This window comes from Cebus imitator, unplaced genomic scaffold (assembly GCF_001604975.1).
Source record: "Cebus imitator isolate Cc_AM_T3 unplaced genomic scaffold, Cebus_imitator-1.0 Scaffold181, whole genome shotgun sequence".
NCBI lineage: Eukaryota > Metazoa > Chordata > Mammalia > Primates > Cebidae > Cebus > Cebus imitator.
Window position 1 is genome coordinate 89242 of NW_016107496.1, and position 12509 is coordinate 101750.

General features: G+C 38.5%; 2 pseudogenes across 2 annotated transcripts; both read right to left on the minus strand.

The window, feature by feature from the left end:
- Positions 1-1303: 1303 nt before the first annotated feature.
- Positions 1304-2823, minus strand: LOC108316012 (annotated as a pseudogene). Its single transcript, XR_001830150.2, has one exon. The product of XR_001830150.2 is annotated as a probable ribosome biogenesis protein RLP24 (transcript).
- A 973-nt stretch (positions 2824-3796) lies between these two features.
- On the minus strand, positions 3797-8630 carry LOC108315988 (annotated as a pseudogene). Its single transcript, XR_005202957.1, has 4 exons — positions 8613-8630; positions 8042-8197; positions 7267-7362; positions 3797-4534 (listed from the first exon to the last, which is right to left on the minus strand). The product of XR_005202957.1 is annotated as an E3 ubiquitin-protein ligase Mdm2-like (transcript).
- Between the last annotated feature and the right edge of the window lie 3879 nt (positions 8631-12509).

Genomic DNA, 12509 nt, shown 5'->3' on the forward strand with positions numbered 1-12509 from the left:
CATGTTGACCAGGATGGTCTCGATCTCTTGACCTCGTGATCCACCCGCCTCGGCCTCCCAAAGTGCTGGGATTACAGGCTTGAGCCACCGCGCCCGGCCTCATTTAGTAAATTCTTACTGAGCACTTACATTTGTGTATCACAATCAAGAGGTTCCCAGCTTGGTGGAACTTTCAAAGACAAGGCAGTTTTTCATGCTGACAAGTAGCACAGTGGCTAGCCCAAATTCCCCTCCCTGTCCCAGCTACCTCCTGTAGAGACCATTCATGATCACTTACGTCAGCCCATCATGTGACCTAAGTAAAGACAGGCAGAACAAATCGTTTCTTCTTCCTACTAACATGGAACATCATTCTGTCAAGTTGCTCTCACTGGAGGCTCCCAACTGCTTTAAGCTGCGCAGTGATATTTGTATTTCTAAAATGGGCAGGCATAGCCATTCCAGAAACATATTCAGACTTGTGCCTTTTGTTACCCAAATATATGATATTCAAACAATTTCCATTTAACTCATTAAACAATTGTTTAAGATCAAATAATTGTTTTCTTGAAACAATTCTTAATCACGTAATAAATCATTTATTTGTAAATCAATACAATTATTTGTAAATCAAAATCTGTACTATTCAGAACCTAAGAATTTAGACAATTTTAATAACCCGTAAACATGTTGATTCCATTTGCAGATTTAAATTTTGTATAAATAGCACTCATTGCATACATATATCTTATGTGTACTTTGTTTATAATCACATTTATGCTACACTCCTCAGGAAAAAAAAAACAGGTAAGGCTTTGAGGAACTCCAAAGGTAAAGTACTAATCCCTTTGGCCATTTGTTTCCTAAGTCTGTGTGTGTGTGTGCGCGTGTGTGTGTGTGTGTGTGTAAGCAACAATGTAACAATGTACCATTAGTAAAGCTGCTGTGCAAATTATCCCTCAGGCCTATTCTAAGCTTACAGTTTAGCTGATTTTATTGTAAGTATATACAATTCACATATGGGAGAAAAACACGAAACCAAGATAGTTATTTTCACTATTTTGCTTAAGATTCATTTTTAAATATAAATCGAGAAGTTAATCTACACAGTTGGAGAGATACTTTTGACATTAGAAATTTTTTTAAAATTTTAAACTGATACATAATTGTAAATATGGTGTGTGTACTGTTTCACGTACAATGTGTATCTATCAAATCAGTGTAATTAGCACACTCATCAGCTCAAACATTTATCATTTATTTGTAGCAAGAACATTCAATAATTAACTGTAGTCACCCTACTGTGACTACAGACATCAGAACTTATTCCTCCTAATTTAACTTTGTACCCATTAAAAGTGGTTTTCTACAAATACTAGACAGATGTTCTACCCATACGTTGTTTTCCAAAATTATTGTTTGGCTTTTTTAAAAAAAACCACACAACAAATTTTAAAAGGCACTGAGATACATCTGCTTCTAGATCATTGCTGGCTTGAAAAATAAAGCTTGTTCTACCAGGAATCACAAGTTAGAACTGAGTATTTGCCAAAGTAGAAATTATATAGCATCATTTCAGGCGAAGGTTTTTCAGCTCTCCTTCCCAGCTATCTGTCAGAACAGTAAAACCAGGTCAAAACAGTCCAGCATAACCAGTCTTCATTACATAAGGCCGTTTTGTTCTAAGATGCTAATAAACCAAAACGAGAAATATTAAACTGAAAATATATTATCTGAGCTATTTTCATACAAACTGTTGGTTCCTTATATCCTCCCTTCTATAACAATAAAGGGCATATTTTACTGCAAAGAAAATTTTATGTCTATCACTAGCCATAAATTTTTGAATTTTGTCATTAGTTATTACATAAATGTTGCCTAGTATCGCTAACCAAATGGCATAACCATTTTATGTCCACATTTCACATCTGCATTTACAAACAGAATTTTCATGATTTACATAAAAATATCAGTGAAGAGTTAACAATGAGATGCAATCTAACATCCATATTATCTGATGTTTTGTAGACAGCAATGTATGTGATTTTTTTAATCACCTTTCATTTGAGTGACCTTACATAAAAAATAAATCAATAATTTAGAGGTTTTAAGTCTCCAAAAGAGATTTTCAAATGTACATGTATTAGTGGTTATAGATGAGATTCTCAGGAAACCTCTTCCATGTCTGCGTCCTGTTGTAACTGTTGAATCATCTTTGCGTCCAGCTGCTTTCCTCTGCCTGCAAGAGGGGTCAAGATAAGACGAGTTTTGCCTGACTTCTTTGATGTCCGGAACTTTCTGTAGTCCTTTATTTTTCTTCAATTTGTTCATTATAAATTGAGTTTGGCATTTGTTTGATCTTTTCAGCTGTCTTCATTGCGTCAGTAGTTTTATTCCATAGTTCTTGCTAGTATTTGACAGGTTCATTTCTATATTTTTCAAATTCAAATGAATTATCCACTGTAAGCTCATTATTACCAGTTGCTTTACAGAATGCTTTAGTCCACCTAACCTTTCAAGAATTGCACTTCTTTTTAAAGTTTTTATGACATTTGGATTCACACAGTCTGAACACCTTGCAATAGCTGCAGATGAACACCGTGATGTGGCCAGGGTAGACCGGCCCCAAGAGACACTGACGCTTCTCAGTACGCGTGCTGAGCTCACATGGGCCTCCACTGACCAAACGTGGAGCTAGAGAGGAAGGCAAGAGGTATCTTGGAATTCCACATTCTGACCTTGTCATTCTTGAAGGAAAATGATGCATAATTTCTGGATAGTTCAGGAAAAACTTGCAATCTTTCCAGTTAGTTTTTAAATGAACAATTCTGTTTATCAAATTTCTGAATTAACCTTTCTGAATTCACAGGTTTCCGAAACGGGCCTTAAGCAAAAGTCTGAAACCTAGGCTGGGCACCAAGTAACCCAGCCCAGGAAGAGACTTGAAAGTGTCCTACAGTTGTTTTTCAACTTAGGGAAACAACAGCTTCCACTAAATCCTGAAAAAGATTCTTTTGTGTGAAAAAAAGGGCCTGATATACCAGGTTAGACTTCCAAGACAATTCCACATTTTACTCAGGAGGAGGCTTTAAAAAGTTCTGTCTTACGGATAAATGGTAGCTATTTTCACTGGTAACATCATTACCCCCATCTCTTACTTCAGTTGTTTATACAAAAGAGGCTAGAGAATAAAAAGTACATTTTTACAGCCAGGTGGGGTGGCTCATGCCTATAATCCTACCTAGCACTTCAAGAGGCCAAGACAGGAGGATCCCTTGAGTCCAGGACTTCAAGACCAGCCTGGGCAACATAGAGAGGTCCTGTCTCTACAGTAAAATCAAGAAAAAGAAAAAGAAAAGTAGTACATTTTTACTTACATAGCACCAAATATATGGTGAAACCCTGTCTCTACTAAAAATACAAAAAAAATCAGATGGTGTGGTGTCACATGCCTATAATCCCAGCTGCTCTGGAGGCTGAGGCAAGAGAACGGCTTGAACCCGAGAGGGAGAGACTGCGAGATGGTGCCACTGCACTCCTGCCTGGGCAACAGAGTGAGGCTCCATCTCAAAAACAAAAAACAACAACAACAAAAAACCCAAATCTTTCAAACATTTTCCCTTTACATGAAAGGTATTAAATAAGTTACATTTAAATGTCCCATACACACACACACACACACACACACACACACACACACAATACTCTCATTTAAGATAGAGTAGAAATTATTTAAAATTCAGGGTTGGGGTAAAGGATGAGCTATTCAATTCAAATTACATTAAAACCCAAATATAAAATAGACACAGAAGTGAAATTTTCTTCAAAGTAAGTATTTACTATTTCACTACCAAAGTAGGTAAGTTATACTAAAGAGAAGAAATCCACATGGATTGAGGCATTTTCTCACTTTGATACATGTAAATAAATTTCATGTTGTCTGAATTCTTAGGGTTAATTAGTTAGAAATGTAATTCTCTTATACACAGGGCAACTAGGGGAAATAAGTTAGCACAATCATTTGAATTGGTTGTCTGCATACCGGGCAGGGCTTATTCCTTCTCTTTAGCTTCTTTGCACATGTAAAGCAGGCCATAAGATGTCCTGTTTTGCCATGGACAATGCAACCATTTTTAGGTCGACCTTGACAAGTCACACAAGGTTCAATGGCATTAAGGGGCAAACTAGATTCCATACTTTCTTCTTTGTCTTGTGTTTCTTCCCTTTCAAACTCTTTCGCATCTTCTTGGCTGCTATAAATATGCTACAGAAGATGACGGCTGAGAATAGTCCTCCCTTTCTTGTGATTGTGAGACTTGTGTAATTTTATCATCGTTTTCCTCAACACACGACTCTTTGAAATCATTCACTGTAGTGTGTTTACAATCAGGAACATCAAAGCCCTCTTCAGCTTGTGTTGAGCTTTCCAGTTTGGCTTTCTCAGAGATTTCCCCTTTATCTTCAGGAAGCCAATTCTCACCAAGGGCCCAACATCTGTTACAACGTGACAGAAGTGTGGGATTCATTTCATTGCATGAGTGCATTTCCAATAGTCCTTCAATGAAATAAGACATACAGTCAGTTTCTGTAACCCTTCAACTACTAGTCACAGAAAGGCTAGCAACTTTGCTATGTCTAAGGTAAAATATATCACACAGCTCATTATTCAGTGTTTCATGTTTTATATAAAATAGTCACCATGTACAGCATGAGGACTATAGTTAGTAATACATCGATATACTGGATATTTACTAAGAAGGTAAATTTTTGGTATTTTTACCATACACACAAGAAACGTAACTATTCAAGATAATGGATTACATTAATTTGCTTGACTGTAGTGATCATTTCATTATTAACATGTGTGTCAAAACATCATGTTATATGTCTCAATTAACAGTCTCTCCTAAAGTAAAGAGTAAGCACACCCATTTTGTTCACCCATACCATCCGCATCCTATAAAATTCGAAACTAAAAATGTATTCACTGTGATATTAGTCATGTACCTATAAAGTTATCTGTTTCAGGATACAATTACAGTTGTCTTCTTTAGTTGAAGCACGTCTATGGGATCTTTGACTCTGTAATGCCGCCTATACCCACTCCCTTAAACGCTCAATCCTAGATGCTATTCCGAGAGTCCATCCAATCAATCTGGATGAAACCTGCCTCCTAGAGAAAGACTTCCTAATCCACCAGTGACTAGAACTACCTTAGACGTGCTCTAAAACCATGGCTCAACTGAGTATTCCCTAACTCCATCCACAAGAGAAATGCTAAAACATTTTCACAGCGAGTATTGCCGCTAAAATCTGTCATCCTTGGTCACTAACCATAGCATATGCCCTTTACTTGTCTATCCTTTCCTGTGTTCTCATCTCCGTAACTGCTCAATGCTTCTTTGTTTTCCCAACGTTTTTTCCCGAAAAGCTTTCCACCATGCAATAACAAATTCTCCCACATCCTCAGCCTTTTTATGTAACCTATCTTCTTGCCTTAAGGGAAGCATGGTTCTTGCCTGAGGACATGTTACAAGTGAAAACTCATAAGAAAGAGGTCTTTCCATAACTGATTGCCTCACAAATGACATAACACAGGAGCAATAAGGATAGAGACCATTCATTCTTCCACATTGGTTTTATCAAGTTATAGAAGGGGGTTTTCACAGCTCATAAAACCAAAAAAAAAGTTCTTAAAATATGGAAGTAAAAGGGCATCAAAAAGTCTAATACATTGCAAGATCAATATCTAAAATAATTTTAATGGGTCTTCAAATAGATTAAAAAAATAAAAAATATCTAAAATATTTTAGGTAACAACATCAAATGATTCAACTAGTTATTTAATTTATTTTCTAATACAGTAAAAATTTTGGAAACTTATACTTTCATCTTTTTTGCATTTGGATAATTAATAACTGTTTATACCTCAGACAAAAATAAAATTTATTTCCTATTCAACTATAATAAAGGCAATATTAAGAACAAAAATGGCAAATCTGGGGCTGGGCATGGTGGCTCATGCCTGTAATCCCAGCACTTTGGGAGGCTGAGGTGGGCAGATCACCAGGTCAAGAGGTTGAGACCATCCTGGCCAACATGGTGAAACCCCGTTTCTACTAAAAATACGAAAAAAAAAATTAGCTGGGCATGGTGGTCTGTGCCTATAGTCCTAGCTACTTGGGAGGCTGAGGCAGGAGAATCGCTTGAACCTGGGAGGCAGAGGTTGCAATGAGCCAAGATCACACCACTGCACTCCAGCCTGGGCAACAGACAAGACTCTGCCACCAAAAAAAAAAAGCAAATCCTACCACATTCTATAATAATAAAAATGTGTTTACAATTGGTTGGGCATGATGGCTCACCCCTGTAATTCTGGCACTTTGGGAGACTGAGGCAGGTGCATCACTTGAGCCCAGGAGTTCGAGACCATCCTGGGCAACCTGGTGACATCGCTACAAAGAAAACACAAATCTTCACTGGGTGTGATGGCATGCACCTGTAGTCCCACCTACTCAGGAGGCTGAGGTGGGAGAATCACTTAGCCTGAGAGGTGGAGGCTGCAGTGAGCCATGATCATGTCACTGCACTCCAGTCTAGATGACAGAGTGGGACCCTATCTCAATTTTTAAAAAAACAACAGAATTTACATTTGACAAGACTGCCAAAATGTTGGTAATAGTTAAAGCTGGGTGATGAGTATACTGAAGAAATATTGAAATTTTCCGAAATAACATCAAAAAGCACAAATGCAGCTGAGTGCAGTGGCTCATGCCTGTAATCTCAGCACTTTGAGAGGCCAAGGTGGGCAGATTACTTGAAGCCAGGAGTTCAAGGCCAGGCTGGCCAACATAGTGAAACCCCTTCTCTACTAAAAATACAAAAATTAGCTGGGCATGGTGGTGCACACCTATAATCCTAGCTACTCGGGAGGCTCAGGCACAAGAATCACTTGAAACCTGGGAACTGGAGGCTGCAGTGCACCGAGATTGCACCACCACATTCCAGCATGGGAGACAGAGTAAGACCCTGTTTCAAAAAACAAACAAACAAAAAAGTTCAAATTCTAGCACCTAAAAATAAAAATTATAGCTACAGGTCTCATCACAACAAATAAAAGAAAAATGCTTTAAGTTATTCAGACTTTACAAAAACATTTTAACTTTATAAAAATCAGCTCATTTCAGAAAGTAAGATAGACATATTTTCCTAATGTCTACCTTAATACATTTCCTAATGACCTTAATGTAATTTTTTGATTTCTTAAAAAAGTTGATATATACTTACAGCTAAGGAAATTTCAGGATCTTCTTCAAATGAAACTGCATCACTCTCCCCTGCCTAATACACAGTAACTCTATAATACACAGTAACTTGATATACCTAACAAAACAAATTCATTAGCATGAATTGATCACCTTTTTCCTTCAACCAGAAGCCTTTCTAGTAATTCTAGCCTAAACAAATATCATCTACTTCAATACACAAGAAAGTCTTAGATGACATCAAATAGAGTGAGTTTAACGGGGGAAAAAACGTCAGAGAGAGAAATCCTCACCCACAATGGGAAAAGTCAACACAAAGGATGTTTAGGATGAATAACACAAAACATTCAGCTCAGTGGTTTTATTTTATAAATAAATAATATGGAGACATTAAATAACAGGAAAATGGCTAGAAATACTGAAGGCAGCCACTTCTGGGAAACAGGTCTCTGCGGGCACTATTTAACTGTACGCATGTTTTACTTTTATAAAAAGCAAGTTAATATTAAAACAGTAATTGAATTAAATGTTTTTAAATGTGAACAGACCATTATAATAAGCATGTTCATTAAGGCCTATTGACTTCTTGGCATTAGTAGTAACATAAGAATATAAATCAAGTGATAAAGAACTATGAAATCCTCAAGTCCACAAACTAATAACGTTAGTCTGAACAAATCAAGAGGCTAGGATTTCAAATGAAATCTGAATATATTATGATTTCATTCTCAAAGTCAATGAACATGGAAAATATTTAATAATTTTCCAACATAATTAGAGGGGGGAAGAAATACTACCTCATCATCTTCATCTGAGAGTTCTTGTCCTTCTTCACTAGGGCTATAATCTTCTGAGTCGAGAGATTCAACTTCAAATTCTGCACTAAACTGATCTGAAACTGAATCCTGATCCAACCAATCACCTGAATGTTCACTTACACCAGCATTAAGATCCTAAAATAAGAAAAAAATATATAACTTAATAAACACCACCTCTTGGCCTCTGTAACAGTTTCCTAACTTATCCCTATGCCTCTATTTCCTCCTCAGATGCATCCTGCCCACTGACAATAGATTAACGTTTCAAGGTTATTTCTACATTACTTTCCCTGTGCAAAATTCAACTGCATAAAGGGAAAAAACCAAAGCCTCTTGGCACTGAAGGTACAGACAGTGTGACTATATTAACATCCTCGTCTGTCTTCAACTAGACATCCCTCCTCCCTGACTAAATATGGACAATCCCACCAGATCTAGATGCTTCCTCAACTAATCTCGGCATTTTGACTTCCACACTTTCCCCTCACTAGAATAATTTCACACTTTCAAAATCCTATTCATCCTTCTTTTACTAAGCCTTTGTCAATACCATAACTGAAAAGGCCATAGTCTCACACATAAATTATGCAAAACATAATTTTGCAGGGATGTTTCTCTTCTGAATTATATATACTTTTGAGCTAAGACCTGTCTTACTCATCTTTATATATCCACATTGGTAGAATGCAAGTAACAAGAATACAACACTTACGATACTTATGGGGTTTTTTCTTAGAAAAATGTCTTGAGTCATACATTTTTTTAATAAACATTGAGATTTCCTTTTAAAGAGCCTTTAGGCAATTTTTTAAAAAATCTGTAGCTGCTTATCTGATACCTCGTTTCAAGTCTTTAATAAATTGTATAAGAACCTAATAAGACCTTCAGGCCCATAGTGGCTAGGGGTGGAACATATATGAAGTAGAAAGCTACAACTGGAAGAAGTCTGGCAGTCAGGATATGACTTATTCTACACTTGCCACTAAGTAACTAATTTAACACTTACACACATTTTTTAACTTTTTTTTTTTTTTTTTTTTTTTTGAGGCAGAGAATTACTCTATCGCCCAAGGTGGAATGCAGTGTCACAATCCAGGCTCACTGCAACCTCCACCTTCAGGGTTCAAGCTATTCTCCTGCCTCAGCCGCCCAAGAAGCTAGGATTACAGATGTCCACTATCACACCCGGGTAATTTTTATATTTTTAGTGGAGATGGAGTTTCACCATGTTGGCTGGGCTGCTCTTGAACTCCTGACCTCTAGTGATCTGCCTTGGCTTCCCAAAGTGCCGGGATTACAGTCATGAGCCACTGTGCCCCGCCCTTATCATTTAACTTCTGAAGGTTATAGCTACTTCATCTAGAAAAGGAGTTTAGATTAAATGACTTCCATATCTACCTCAGTTCTAAAAACAGAAACAAAGTATATCCTATTATGGCCTCTGATGTCAAAAGACTTTTGTAGAGTCATGTTAGGAAAGAGTAGTAAAAGTAACATTCATCAAGCTTCAGCTCTAATTCCTAACAAGGGCTCTGCTGCCAATCAGGTTAGAATCACAAGTCAAGTTAGGATACAATTAACATCTCTAACAAAGTAACCCAACAAACCAAATACTTTAACTAACTCAAGTCATTAGTGTGCTAATTTTAGAATAAGGGGGTACATCACAGGAAACATTAAGTCTCAGAAAACATACTCCATGGTAGGCGTCTGCACCTGTGGCCCATTACCCACCTATTTGTATAAATAAAGTTTGATTGAGCACAGCCATGCCCATGTGTTCACTTGTTGTCTGTGGATGCTCCTCCATTACAAGATTGGGGCTGAGTAGCTGTGACAGAAAACATGGCCCTGCAGAGCCCAAATATTTAACTATCTGGCTCTTTGCAGAAGGTTTGCCAACTCCTGTCCTAAGATACTACAAAAAATGCAATTAGAAGTGGTTTTCAAAAGTTTTGGCTAATGTTCACAAAAGAATGCCCCAGAAACTATTAAATACTATGTGTTTCAAAAGCATCAGGCTGGGAGTGGTGGCTCATGCCTGTCATCCCAACACTCTGGGAGCCAGTGCAGGAGGATCACTTAAGGCCAGCAGTTTCAGACCAGCCTGGGCAACAGGCTGAGACCTCACCTCTGAAAAAAAAAGTAAAAAAAAAATTAGCCAGGTGTGGTGGTGCACACCTGCAGTCCCCGCTAACTCTCAAGGCTGAGGAGAAAGGATTGCTTGAACCCGGGAGGTAGAGGTTGCAGTAAGCCATGGTCATGCCACTGCACTCCAGCCTGGGCAGCACAGTGAGACACTGTCTCAAAAAAAAAGATTTTTTTTTTCTCATTTATTTTATTGCATTTTAGGTTTTGGGGTACATGTGAAGAACATGCAAAATTGTTGCATAGGAACACACGTGGCAGTGTGATTTGCTGCCTTCCTCCCCATCACCTATATCTGGCATTTCTCCCCTTGCTATCTCTCCCCAGCTTCCCACCCCCCACCGTCCCTCCCCTATTTCACCCCAACTGACCCCAGTGTGTAGTGCTCCCCTCCCTGTGTCCATGTGTTCTCATTGTTCAACACCCGCCTATGAGTGAGAACATGCGGTGTTTGATCTTCTGCTCTTCTGTCAGTTTGCTGAGAATGATGGTTTCCAGGTTCATCCATGTCCCTACAAAGGACCCAAACTTTTTTTAAAGCATCAGATAGGTGTGCTCTGCAAAGATCTTAGATTTTTGTAGTCAGAAATACCTAGAATTATTAGAATTTCAATTGTGACAATGAGTTGCAGTAACGAGTTATTTAAAGCCTCCAGTCTTAGCCAAAAGTGGAAATTGAGGCTGCAAAGATGACAAAAGATCATAATATAAAGTGCGTGGTGTACAGTCTAGAACACAGTCTTAGTTTCCCAGTTTCTTAAACCCCAAAGAAAGAAAAGATCAGAGAGAAATGCACTTTCACAAACGGGTGAATGAAGACACCCAATGATGACTACAACTTTCTCAAATAAGAGAAACTAAAATTAAGAAGAAAAAAAAACTGGCCCTACCAAAAGCTTTCACAACTAGGGACTTAGCCTGATAAACGAGAGATTTTAATAGATAGGATTTTTTAAGAGAATGAAGGACAGGACTAACAAAAAGAAAAAAAGAAATACCGTTCTACTCCATTTTGATAATGTGGTAGGAGTTATTAAGAAATTAGTTTAGGCAAATAGAAAGGAAAAGGGGTCCTTGGTTTTTCCGCAGTTCCAAAAACATTTCTTTTCTAGGGAAAAAGTCCTGGCTCTTAGACCCGGTACCTTTAAGAAGCAAATGCAAGCCTTCAAAAACTGGGTCCACCCAACTGGACGATTCCCACCGTTGTCCTCTTGCCCTTGCCCTGACATGTGCCTAACAGCACGGCCTCCCCTACAGATCCCCACGAGTGTAAAACATCACTGGCGCCCTGTATTTGCATCTTCAAGGATTGGGGTGGGAGGGCCAGTTTTCTCGAGGGCTACATAAATAACATGCCTGGCCAAACCAATCCGCTGAACCCTATGCAATTGAGACACCGCCTCCTCCAGCCACCACAGAAAATTGGCAGGTATGCTCAGAATGTGAGGTCTCCTCCTTCGGTTTTGGAGCCCCCGCTCCCTCTGTACGGGGGAGCTTCTTCCTTCTGCCTTCTCTCTTCTTGTCTATTAAACTCTCCGCTCCGTAAAACCTCTCCACGTGTGTCCACGTTGTTTAATCTAATTCAACTCAAAGCAAAGATCTTGGTGTTCCTCCACTCATCAAAGCTGTATCAGTCACAAGGCTGTGTCCCAGGTACAAAGCAAGAACAAGGACTCTAAATATCATTCAGCTAGAATTCTGATATAACTTTAACAAAGCCTACACATTAAATGGAGCGCTGGGCTCAGTGGCTCAAATCGGTAATCCCAACACTTTGGGTGGCCAAGGCGGATGGATCTCTTGAGGTCAGGAGTTCAATACCAGCCTGGCCAACATTGTGAAACCCCATCTCTACTTAAAAAAAAAAAAAAAAAAAAAAAGCAGGGTATGGCGGTGGGCGCCTGTAATCCCAGCTACTCAGGGGACTGAGACACAAAAATCTCTCGAACCCGGGAGTCAGAAGTTGCAGTGAGCCAAGATTGCACTACTGCATTCCAGCCTGGGCGATAGAGTGAGACTCAATCTCAATAAATAAATAGAGAGTCAATCTCAATAAATAAGTAGATGGATAGATAGGTAGGTAGGTAGATAGATAGGGTAATTATCTTTTTAACCAAACTTGTAGTTTGTGTACTCAAGTTTTAAGTGGATCTAATTTTCAGATCACACATATTTGCTCTTTAGAAACTGTTTTTTATTGGATTTACTAAATGTTTTCATTTTTATCATTAACGATCTGTCTCCCATGAAGGCAAGAACCTACCTTGACTACTACTGTTAATCCAGCGCCAACTCAACT